We start from the raw sequence: 12,247 nt of genomic DNA, 5'->3' as shown, positions 1-12,247 counted from the left end.
TAGATAGATAGATAGATGGATGGAAGGAAGGAAGAAATAATAAGGAAGAAATAAATAAATCCTTCACCAACAAGCAGGGGCTGGGACACATCCTGGGGAGTGACAAAAAAAAATCAGCCTACAGTTTCTGGATGTATTTCTCTCCCTCTCTTCTCCTCGTGGTGTCCAGGACTCCCCAGCTGGGTTCAGGACTGGTTGAGGCACGGGTGACACATCTTGGCAGGCCAGGTGAGGCTTTGGGGAGCTTTTGGTGTTTAATTGACAAATCTGGGCAATGAACTGATTGTGCTGCACTAATTGGCTGCTTTGGGAGAGCTGCTACAAGGACTTGTTCCTTTGGCTTCCCTGTGCAGAACAGGAGCCACCAGGGCAGCACAGACAGACCTGGGAGCTCTTTGGGGTTAAAGGCAGGAAGGAAGCACTGGGAAAGCAGCAGAAAGAAAAGCACAGTGGTGGAAATAACAGAGGAGGAGTGGAAGATAAACCTCAACATTGCAAAAACTGCTCTGATGGTCCAGGGAGCTGTGATTCAGCGCTGAGGAAAACATCCAAGAGTTCTCAGCTGAAGAGAGGCCCAAGTTTCCCAGGCTGCCCACAGGGCAGGGCTTTAATCAGCCCTGCGGGAGCCCTGACTCACCTTAGGGCAGCACAAAAGCCACAGATCTGAGTCAGGGCAGATAGAAAAACCACAGACTTGTCAGCCCCAGGCAGATCGCTCTGCAGCCCGCGTGTTAACACTTTAATCACATCGTGTTCCACTTCTGCTTTTTGGAAGCCACTAATAAAATAAATTCCTTTTATGCAAAGCAGAGGAGATGCCCTTGCAGAACCAAAACCTCTTTGATGACTCTGATTTATATTGATCTAAATAAGATCAATTTTCTATTTTGATATCATTTCTTAATCAATGCAGGGGGGAAAGGGGTGGAACACCCAGAGTGTTTCTTGTCCTCATTTAGAAGGTGCAGGAGGCACCAGCAGCCATTTAGTTTCACAAAACTGCTGCAGGATACAAAGATCCATCCCATATCCTGGCTGACAGCTTTAGCACAAAGCCACACAGCTCTGCCAGGGCTCCTTGTTAACAATGTATTGTTCCAGTGACTCAGTGCACTGGAATGCTATCAGGTTTATTCATAGCTTCTCTGATAGAGTTTTTTAGATTAGACACAAAGATCTCTGCTTTTTAGAAAAAAAAAAAAGAATAAAAGGTTATGGCTTATTATTTCATAGAGCATGAAAATTCCTGTGTTCTTTTCTATGGCAAAACATACAGCGAATTGCAGCAGCAAAAGGACAGGACCTCAGAAACCAAATGTTCTTTCAATCTTCAAGTAAGAACACTTAAGAGAAGAAAAAATGACCAAAAATTGGAAATAGTGAATATAGTGAAGATGGTCAAAAACATGAAGCATCTCTGTAAGAACTACTGAATCAATTAGGACATTTTACTCTGGAAAAGAGTAAACTTTATACAATGAATTTTATACAATTGCAAATGACAGTTCCCCAAACATGAATTTATTACAGTACACGAGCTGGCAGTAGGTGCAGTTCCCAAAAGGAAGTGGTTCACCACACAAAGGGAAACTTTGAAATGCCTGGACAGAGGCTGAAAGCACAGAGGGATTCAACCAAGAGCTGAATAAACTGATGGGAGATGAAGGCCACTCCTACTGGCATGGCTGGAGACAGGACAGACCTACAGCTCAGGTGGTTTTTTGCCATATTCTGAGTTTTTAAGAAGCACACAAAAGTCTCCAGCATCTCTGAGGAGAACAGCAGTAAGAAGAGCACAAACCCTCCCTGCCATACCCAGGTGCTCTCCCCCAGCCCTTCTTCATTGCAGCAGACCACAGGAGCCCCTGTGAAGCACAGGAAGCATCAGACCCACACTCCTGTTCACATGGATGGTGCCACATCCTCACAGGAAGGGACCTGCCACAAAACTCCTGCACAACTTGGCTTTGCTGCCAAGCCAGGAAGCCTCAGGAGGTGCTGGAAGATAACTCTCCTGAAAGTATTTTTAGATTCCAGGCCCAACCCAGTTATTTAGATATTTAGTGTCATGGAGAGAGTCTTGCATAAGAATGGCTTGTTAAGGACTCCCTTGAAACAGGTTATTTTCCCTTTCTGCTCCATGGCAATCACAGACTGCTTCCAGCATCATCTCTATTCCAGCTCCCTGCCAAGAACAGCCTTTCCCTCAGCTATCTCCTACTGACCTAAATTCATACTCCTTGCTTTAATCACAGCCTTCCACCCTAAAAAGGACTCCAAACCTGAAATCCTTGTCTGCTACATTCATTCCTCTAGCCACCAGGCCCACTAACCCAGAAGGGCTTCTGAAAGTCATTGCTGAACCTGCTGCACACCACAGCAGTGTAATAAATGTTGCACAGGCCAAATGATGTCCTGGGGGAAACCTGTGCAGCCTGTGGCCTTGTGCAGACAGCACAGCTGTCAGCCTGAGACTTCCTTCTCCTTAAGATATGCAAAGGGAAGGAGAATTCAATGGTATTGACTGCTTGCAGCTCCTGAAGTCAGCAGATGTGGCTCAGAGCACACACTGGGATTAGAGCTGTCGATGAGGACCTTGGCACAGTGGCACCGTCGGTCGATTTTTGTGTTTCTTAGTGTGAATTTGCAGGGATTTTTCCTGGGCTTTTTAGGCTGAATGTCTCATGGATTTTTCCTGATGGATCCAAAAGGGCTCCAAAATCCAGTGAGATTTCAGGGATTTCTGAGGAAAAACACAGTGAAAATGGGCGGGCAAAATATCTGGAGGAAATGCGAGTTAATATGGCCCCAAATACCCAACATTAACTGGAAAATGGACAAAAAACTCCTGAAATCCATACAACAACACTTAAACTCTGCCAAAATTCCAGTGATTGCTGGGAAAAGCATCAGGAAAAATCCAAGAGAAATTCAGCCAAAAAAACCCAGGAAAAATCCCTGAAAATTCGCACTAAGAAACACAAAAATCCTCCAGAAATTGCAGAAAAAATGGTCAGAAAAACCACTAACATCTATACTAAAAAACCAAAAATGACCCCCAAATCCAGTGAGATTCCAAGGATTTCTGAGGAAAAAACTGGGGAAATGGGTGGGCAAAATATCCAGAGGAAATGTGACTTAAAATGGCCCAAAACCTCCAAAATTGCACCAAAAATAGTCCAAAAAATCCTGAAATCCCTACACTTAAACTCTGCAAAACTTCCAAGGATTGCTGGGAAAAGCATCAGGCAAAATCCATTGTTTGTCCTTCACATGACCCCAGCTGCTACTCCCAGTTTTGGTATTCACTGTTTGATTTTTCACAGGGGCTCTGTTCCAGCTGAGGGGAGTCCCTGCTGTGTTTGGCAGGGCACAAAGATTTCCTGGATCCACAAGAAGAAATGCTGCAATAACAGGAATAGACACCTGAGCCCAGGACATCCTGCATGTACTGCTCAAATAGGGGAGAAATGAGGAAGCCACAAATAAGTTTGCCCCTCTTTCCCTCCCTTTCAGAGGTTCTCTGCCCTGCTCTCTGGATCTATCCACACCAACCTGATGACACAACCCAGTTTCTAAATGAATTATTTCATCCTTGACTTTGGTTAATGAGCACTTTCAGTTTCAAGATTCATCATCCCACCTTATCCTTAGGGAATCACCTGCTAGGGCTGTCATAATAAACTCAATTGCTGCAGCTCCCACACTCACCTGAATTTTACAGCCCATACTAGAGCATCCTCCTGGCTTCCAGACACCTGTATCAGGCAATTCCTTACTTCAGTCTGGCCACACCACTGCACCACATGGGCCAAGACATACCAATAAATCAGTATTTACTAGCTCAAGTATTTACTCCCTCACAGCAGCGAGTTCTAAGATGTTTGCAGACACCTCATAAAGCACAGACTCATTATTACAGCCCGTTAACATGCATGCAAGACATTTTAATGTGTAAAAATTCCCCATGAAATAAAGATTTTCTCCTCCACTTTCAGGGCAAACCTGTCATCCTTACCATGAACTGGACAATGCTTTCCAGTGGTTTTTTCCTGCTCTTTTCCACCCACCAGTCAAGCCAAGCCTCATTTAGCTGATTTCATAGCCCTCCTTTATGAGTAACCCTGACATGTGCCGTGGCAGGTCCCTCATCCACCCTCCTCACTCAGTTCCAACACCTCCAACAAGGCTGGAATAGCTCTGGGGAGCATTCCACTGCAGCACAGGGAGCCTCAGGTGACACCTTTAGACCTTTAGTGTTGATTCCCCACAGCCCTGAGCAGGTACCAGATGGAACTGCAGCAGTTCTCTGCTCTGCCACTACTGGAAGTGGGATGAGGACACAATTTACCACTTCAGATAAAAAGAGCTGGAGCACACTTCTCCCAAAACAAGAGCTAAGCCAAGGAAACTTGTACTTTTAGGAAAACACTGTCCAAGCAGGCAGACTTAATGTTGTGTCCCAATGGAAGCAATTTGAGGCTGACATCAGGCACTACAGAAAGTTTTATTCCTGAAATATGAAGGTACTCACTGTACACAGTGATCAGCTGGCAAACTGGAATCTGTCCCTCTTCTGCAGCCAGCTCTCTATTCATCTGTCTGGAGCCTGTTAGAGAGGAAAAGGAGCTGTAAATAAAGATAAAGTGACCAAACATTTTTTAAATTTTTTTTTAAATCAAGAAGTAGGCCAGGTAATCAATGCAGAACAGACATGCTCACCTCCCTAGCTCTGAGGTCAAGAACTCAAAGCACCTGCAAGCTCTCAACAAAACCTCTCAAGCAAATGCTGTGATGCTTGAAAACAACTACAGCACAGGCTGCCTCTGGAGGCTGTCAGGTCAGACCTGATCCATCCCAGGAAAAAAGCAAGGTATTTATACATGAGAGCAGCAGCAACAGCTTCCCAAAGCCAGTTACTCCAGGGATAGTGAATCACAGCTCTTTGTGACACCTCCTGGTCCCCAAAGCACCATTACACACGCAGGGGAACAAATGTTTCTGCAGACACTGTGCTGAAGGGTTACTTGGGCTCTGATCTGGAGTGCACCAAAGAAGTTCCCTTTAATGCATTTGTTGTTTCAGCACACTTTATCCTCTTAATGAGGCGCCACTGAAGTTGTCCTTAAACCCATTTTGATTAAGGAAAAGATTATCCATGGAATTGCCAGGCGTACATGTTGGTATACATCACACACAGACCAACTGTGCTTCAGGGAGACATTAAATCCCCGTTCAATTAATAGAGACACCTCTTAAAATGAGCATTAAATAATTCCCCACAATGGAGCAAGACAACTGGCTACTCGAGTAAATTGGAATAGAAATAACTTCCCATCTCTCCACCAACAAAATCCCAATCAAAGCTCGCCCTTAAAACAAGAGGTCAGTACGGAGGGATGGGGGGCAGGAATGTTACTACCTCAGTGCTATTGTGTGCTTATATTAAAGCTCTTCATCAAAAAATTAAATTAAATGGATGCCTTTCATGTTTATCAATAACAGAGCTAATGGTTTTTATGTAAATGCCATTACTTTCAGCCAGATCTGCAAGTGACTGCAGCCACATAGCCCCATCTCCCCTTGCAAGAGACTCCCTTCAGGCAGCCAATCTAAATGCAAATTACAATCAAATGCAAAACCAAGAGTTTTCTGGATGATACTGAACACATAAAACTAGGGACAAAGCAGAGATATTTAAGAACAGCCCTCTTCTTCTGGAAAGACCTCCTGATCTCACATTGCTTTTCTATCCTGAACATATATAAAAATTAAAGTATCATTTGGTTCTCATTTACAGTTATTTGATTTACCAGCTTCCTCTCTTTTACTGCCTTCAGTCTGAAAAAAAAAAAGGAGGGGCGTGTTCTTCTGGGAGAGAATCACCTTTCAGAGATGTTTCCCCCACTACAGGAATATTCCATCAGCAAGGATATTAAATCAGAGCGATAATAAAGCCCCAGTTGGATTTGCCAAGAACAAACTGCACTTCCACATTTTCAGGAGGAAATTTCTTCTTGGAATGGAGCTGTTTTGCAAATGAAGGGAGAAGGTGTTACTACAGGATGGTTATTAAGAGGCACAGACACAAAACTGTTGTCAGCACAAGGAGCACCATGTTCCTGTAGCATAAAAAGCTTCTTGAAGAACTCTTAAATCCGAGCCCTACCTGGTGCTCAGATCCAGCCAGGACTTTGTCAGCACTGATTAAAACAAGGTTCTAATGGCAAACCTGAAAAGAACAAATCTTGGCAACTGTGCTGCTTAGCAAGGAGAAGGCACAGAGGAGAAGCTGAGATTCAAACAAAGGGTAAAAAGGTGACAACCCAACTATGGCAGAGCCTGCACGAGTCCCCATGGGGACTTGCTCTAACTACCACAGCTCCACACCAAACCTCCACTGCCAAGAGGAGCACAAGTCCTTGGAGAGTGCTGCTAATTAACAATGGGGCTGAGAACATGCTCATTACATGGGTGAGGAGCTGAGCACTCTGTGTGTGCTGCAGGAACACTCACAGAGCAGACCCTGGCTAATTAGCTTTAATGACTGTGAGACCACTGCTGGATTTTGGGAATCAGCCAGCAAGAAACCATGCAAAGGGGGAAACCAGAGGGACAACACAGCCCAGCAGGTGCCTGGTTTGCTTCTTTGGGTATCTGTAATTAAATAATTTATCATTGTGCTCCTATGTCTACAAGTGAATGTGCAGCCTGTAAACCAAGCACCTCCTGTTATGCAAAGCCTTGCTAAATCTGAAAGTTTGAGTGCCTGTGGAAAGAGGTCATCAAATTAAAAACCACAGCCTGACTACCTCCTCTCAGAAACTTTCCTCATGGGCCAGCATTTCACAAAACTCAACAACTTCATCTGTTCTGTCTCACAAGTCTACTGTTCTGTACACACAACCTTTGACTTTCAGTCCTGGAGTTGCTAAGGCTCCCTTCTCCTCCTTCCATAAAGCTGGTGAGGCAAGTTTTGGGTCCTCTTTAGCAAAACCAGACTGAGACCCCAGTTTGGGCCTTGTCACCACACTGACCATGCAGATCAACCCAGTGAGCAGTAAGAAAAGGAGGAGGCCCTTCCAAAACAAGCAGATCTCCCTTTTTTTTTTTTTTTTTTTTTTGCCTTTTTTTCTGTCACTGCCAGAACCACTCATGATTTCACACCCAGCCACAACCATATGTGAGCAGAGTCTGATTTCACAGCCGTGCTCTGACTTCAGCTGTCAAACCACAGCCTGCAGAGCTGAGCTGTTCCTGCAGCAAAGCCATTTCCTCCCATAGCCCCCAAAATCAGAGATAGCCACACATCCCCAGCCTCCACCCATTTAGCCAGCAAAATGAAGATTTTTGGTGGCAAAAATCTTCCAAGCATCACTTGAATTTTGTGATTTTGCAAAGGCAAGGAACAAAACTGGAATTATTTCCTTTCTTAACAGCTCCTGTTCTTTGCTGTGCAATTCACAACTGCACTAAACATACTCAGCACCATAATTTTTATTTCTCTTTTCTGTCATCACATAGCCCATGACTTCACTTGCTAAAGCTCAGGGTTTTCCCTTTGCAAAGGTTCAGGTTTATGCACAGCAAAACGGTCTCTTAAACAGTCTTTTCTTATTTCCTTTTGTCAGAGGCTTCATGCTATGATGAATGTGTAGAAATGCAAAGCAGAAGTCCATACAAAAAGAAGCCAGTGTGTGAGGTGGTTTTGTCTTATAAAAAAAAAAAAAAGAAAGCAAGGATTGACTTATGCCTCATTAAAGAGCTCCAGTCTGCATTTTTATCAGATATATTTAGACACCAATGGCTTTTAAAAAAAATAACTTAAAAGCAGTTATATTCTTAACATATGGCCCTGGATCAGTCACATGGATATAAATGAAAGTGAGCACAGCAGATTCTCCAAACAGGCATGGAAATCATTTTAATGGTGCACATGACCTATAAGATTTCAAACAACACCAAACCACACAGTGGTGTGACAGAACTCAGCTACTGCAGGGCTGTGTCTTGTCCCCAGTCCTGGCATCAGCACACATCCCTGTGCATATCACTGCTCCAGGAGACAGGAAAGGGAGGAGAGTAATTCCTGCTAAGGAACTCAGGCAAATCATGCAGCATGGTGGAGAAACTGAGGCACTGAAGAGGCATTTTGCTATAATTAATTTTCTATCACAAATAAAACCCAGACAATATCCCAGCCATCTTCTTCACTACCAAGAGTCCCTGACAGCACTGCTGTAGCCCAGTGTCATCCCCTCCTCACACCCTTCTCTCCATCCTACAAAACACACAGCTCCAAGAGAAAACTTATTTCCAAATCAAGAGCCAGTGCAGCTAATTCTGGCCTGCCCAAAGCACTAATTACTAATGTAAATGATGCCTCCCCAGCTTGATGGCAATGATAAATGATGGCCAACCATGTGGGCAGAGACTGGCACTGAACAAAACAACGAGGCACACCCAGAGCAAGCATGTCCTGCAACCACAAAACACACATTTCTGTGCTCTACGTGGGCAGCAACTGCTGTCCAGAATATTTTAATAGCAGAAACTGCACTAGGAAAAAAAACAAAACACCACCACAACATAAAAAAACCTGAGTACATTCCTCCTCAGTCAGAGCCAGAACATAAGAAACAAGCAATATAATTATTTCCACACCAGAAGGAAAATAAACCCAAGAACACACAGAGGGAAAGAAACAAGCCTCCAAAGCAGATCTGCAAAATAGTTCAGGGCTTCTGTGCTGGGCTGTAATTTCCCAGCACAAATCAGGGGAATAAAAACCACCAGGAAGCCAACTTTGGGGTGATGAACACCCCAGAACAACAGCACCCCCTCCTCTGGCCCCTTCCCCACAGAATGGGTGCCCAAAATCCTGCACATCCTTCAGCACCTGCCCACATTTCATTTTGCCTGAAATGACCCTTTTTGGTGTGGCCTCTGGTACAAACAGAAAGAAAAATATTTTCTTGCCTTTTTTGCACCAAGCACAAACAGCATCACCAGTGACTGATGGTCCCACCTGTCCAGAGGTGCTCATCCACAAGAATTCCAACATCCCAGGAAGATGCATCTGGTGTACCCAGCCCAGGTTCCCCAGCTGGGACAGCACTGGGGCCAAAATCCTGGAAGCAAACAGGAGCAGAGTCTCTGTGCTCCATGCAGATAGTGGAAGCAGGGCTGGGACACACTCACTCTTCACGGATAAGTAAAAGCACTTTAAGGAGAGCTTTTTCTTTCCCCTCCTCTCTTCACTTTGTTTTAAATGGCTGAAGAATTTCCTCTATGAATGCTCCCAATTGTGGCTCACGCTGAGTTATTTTTAAAAGCACAGAACCAGATTTTCAAGGCCCTGAATGAGGAAATGCAAAGCTTTTATTAAGCAATAATAGGCCAGACAATGGTCACAATTTCCCAAGGGTCCGAACACGGTAGCTGACAATGAGCTTTATTCCTCCACAAAACCCCCTTCACAGGCTCCAAGGGTTTGCTTTGTATGATCCAGGCTCAAGTTAGGGAGTTAAAACAGAAAGCTCTGTGGTCGTTTTCAGTGTGATTTCCTCCATCAGTGCACATCTGATCAGAGATACAGAAATCACTGGGAAAAGGAGCTGTGCACTGTCTCATTCCCTCCTTTGCTACCAGGGCATCATTCTTTCCCTTGCAGATGGATCCCAGCTGACAAACTGGCCAAGAGTGAAACAAAACCTTCCAGCTTTCTTCATTGATATCTGAACCACTTGAAAATGTGGTTCTCTCACTAAGCTACTCTTCAAACCTCAGACCTGCTACCATGGGGTATAATCAGATCCAGTGGCCACATCAGCTCTTCCTTCTTCCAAGCAAGAGGAAGTTGCAGCTTTGAGGAGCTCGTACAGTCTCCAAACCCACCCAGCAGCCAAGTCTGGCCTTGCAAAGGCCAGGTTTCACTTCAGTAATGCTGGCCACAAGGGATTCCCAGCACACCTGAACCAGCTGGACTGGCTCTCTGCAGCCAGCATGAGCAGCAGGCACTGCTGGAGCACAGAAAATCAGATTGGTTCAAGGTGTCTGCTTAGGACAAGATGAGCTGTGCTACAGAAAGGGGTGATTTTCTCTTCTGGTTATAAAGCAGACCTCCAGAAAGGAGGAGGAAAAAAAAAATTACTTGATAAACAACCAGATCTGTAGAAAACAGTCCAAACTTAAATGTCTCCCACACGAATGCTGTCCTCACCTTCAGCAGAAAAGCAGCTAACACCATAAATTTAGGAGCTCTTCCAACCAAAACAAGTGTAATTTCTATCCTCCCACCATCTCTCCCCTTCCCTGTCCCACTGAAAGCACAGTGTGGCTGCAGAGCAAACCGAGATTACAACTAAACCTTGCAGACAAGAACCGAGCTCAGGTTCAATCTGAGCACTCCCCAAACTGCTCTGCCACACAGCCAGGAGAGACCACAGCTGCTCTTTCTTCCAGCCTACCACAGCCTCCAGGGGTTGTGGAAACACTTCCTGATCTTCTGCAGATCTGTCAGTTAGTCCATAACCAAGAGAACTTGTGTGCCCAAAAGGAGAAAATATTTCAAACCCCTTCAGAAACAGCAGCAATTCCTGCTGCTGGTGCAGCTCCACCACAGCTGCACACCTCTGGCACCAGAGGTGAGACCTCTGTGCCTGCTCATAATGGTAGGGACACTAGAAAATGCTTTCATATTTGTCTACAACTTCCTGGAGGAAAGGAAAAGGGGGTTTTGAGGATTAATGAATAATATGCTTCATCCTTCTTGCTGTTTTCAATCGGCCATAAGGCAACAGCCTGCACCATCCTTTGTCTTTTTTACTGTAAATTTCAAGGCCCCTTCACTCAATATAACCCCTGAATTTGCCTTAAAATGCTACTGAAAAATAATTGTAAAACTGCTGTGTCCAGGCAAGTGTGCAGGAATTTGGGGTATGTTCAGAAAATGGATGCACTCACAGACTGAGGATGCCAAAGGTACCCAGATATTGCCACTCAGAGAATTCACAGCAGCACTTTTTGTGCAGCAACATCTGTAAATCAAAGCACATTATTTTCCACCCTCATAATCAAGAGATTTGCTAGATTATCTCGAGCTCTGTCTGATCATGACAGACAAAGCTGTTGAACCTCACTGCAGCTGCCTGAAACACTCAGGCAGAGCCTGAACAACGAACTCAGCCCCTTCGGTGCTCACTTCCAATTAGGAAAACTCTCGGTGTGATGAGGAGAGAGCCCCTCACAGCCAGAGGAGTGGCCACAGGTGACAAATGTGGTGCTTGGCAGAGGGAGGATCAGGCAGGCTGCAGTCAGTGAGAAACCAGAGAGGAATATGGTGGGGAGGACAGACAGCAGAACTTTAAAGGCAGCTTTGCCAGCCAGCACAGCTTCAATCAACAAGCTGCATTTGCAAGGCCAGACTCCAAAATGTTCCTCAGTATCCAATCATCTAAAAGACACACCATTATAGCATGGAACTGGGCATCAGCTGGCTGAACTAATCCCAGCCAGATGCTAAAACTACCAGCAAATAGGTCAGTAATGCATCCCACAGCATGCAGGGCCCTGCAGTGGGAACAGTCACACACCACCACTCCTGCACCTGTGGAATGAGTTTGAGAGGTTCCTCCCAGCTCCAAATTCATTTGCTAAATATTTCCTTCTGTGTTTTGGGGGAAGGGAAGTTACTGCCCACCTCATTGCCAGGAAGCCTTTTCATTGCTGCCTTTCCAGGTGATGTTAGTCAACAAGTAATTCACTCCTAGACAGGTAGAAGCAAAAATGCCTTTGGGCATTACTGACAATTCCAAATTACTGCAACCAGAACAGAAATCAGATCGTGGAGATTTTATTATACAACTCTGCAGATTACTTAAATCAAGCAAAAAGGGACAAGGTTAAGCTAAGATTCCTTTCCTGCTCTGCCCTCCACATCTGCCTGTGAGAGTACACACGACAAAATTAAATACAGCTGTTCACTTTCAGATGCAGCACAAGAGTCATTTATTAACCTACACAAGGTCCAAACAGGTCCCTCCAAAAGAATGGGCTGAGGATAAGTTATTCCAGGTACTTTTTAAGACACTACTTTCAAAAGAGAGTGGTGACAGATGCCATCTTTGGAAAGATTCAGGGCTGTATCTTACTGAGCCTCCACTGCCATCAGTGACCTTTACAGTAACACAATAAATATTTTAGCATATAATGAATTTGCTGCATCACATTTTCTCTCTGAGCTATT

General features: G+C 44.7%; 1 protein-coding gene across 3 annotated transcripts in view; it reads right to left on the bottom strand.

The window, feature by feature from the left end:
- The window catches only part of EXTL3 (exostosin like glycosyltransferase 3), a 114,144-nt gene that overhangs the window by 88,471 nt on the left and 13,426 nt on the right, over positions 1 to 12,247 (bottom strand). For all 3 annotated transcript variants that reach the window (XM_056486419.1, XM_056486415.1, XM_056486417.1), the window contains exon 2: positions 4,535 to 4,609. The gene's annotated coding sequence lies outside the window, so the exon portion shown is untranslated. The remainder of the gene's footprint in view (positions 1 to 4,534; positions 4,610 to 12,247) is intronic.

The sequence above is a fragment of the Oenanthe melanoleuca genome, chromosome 3 (genome assembly GCF_029582105.1).
Source record: "Oenanthe melanoleuca isolate GR-GAL-2019-014 chromosome 3, OMel1.0, whole genome shotgun sequence".
NCBI classification, from domain to species: domain Eukaryota; kingdom Metazoa; phylum Chordata; class Aves; order Passeriformes; family Muscicapidae; genus Oenanthe; species Oenanthe melanoleuca.
The sequence above is the reverse complement of the archived record's forward strand: the minus strand, read 5'-3'. Positions and strand labels throughout refer to the sequence as shown.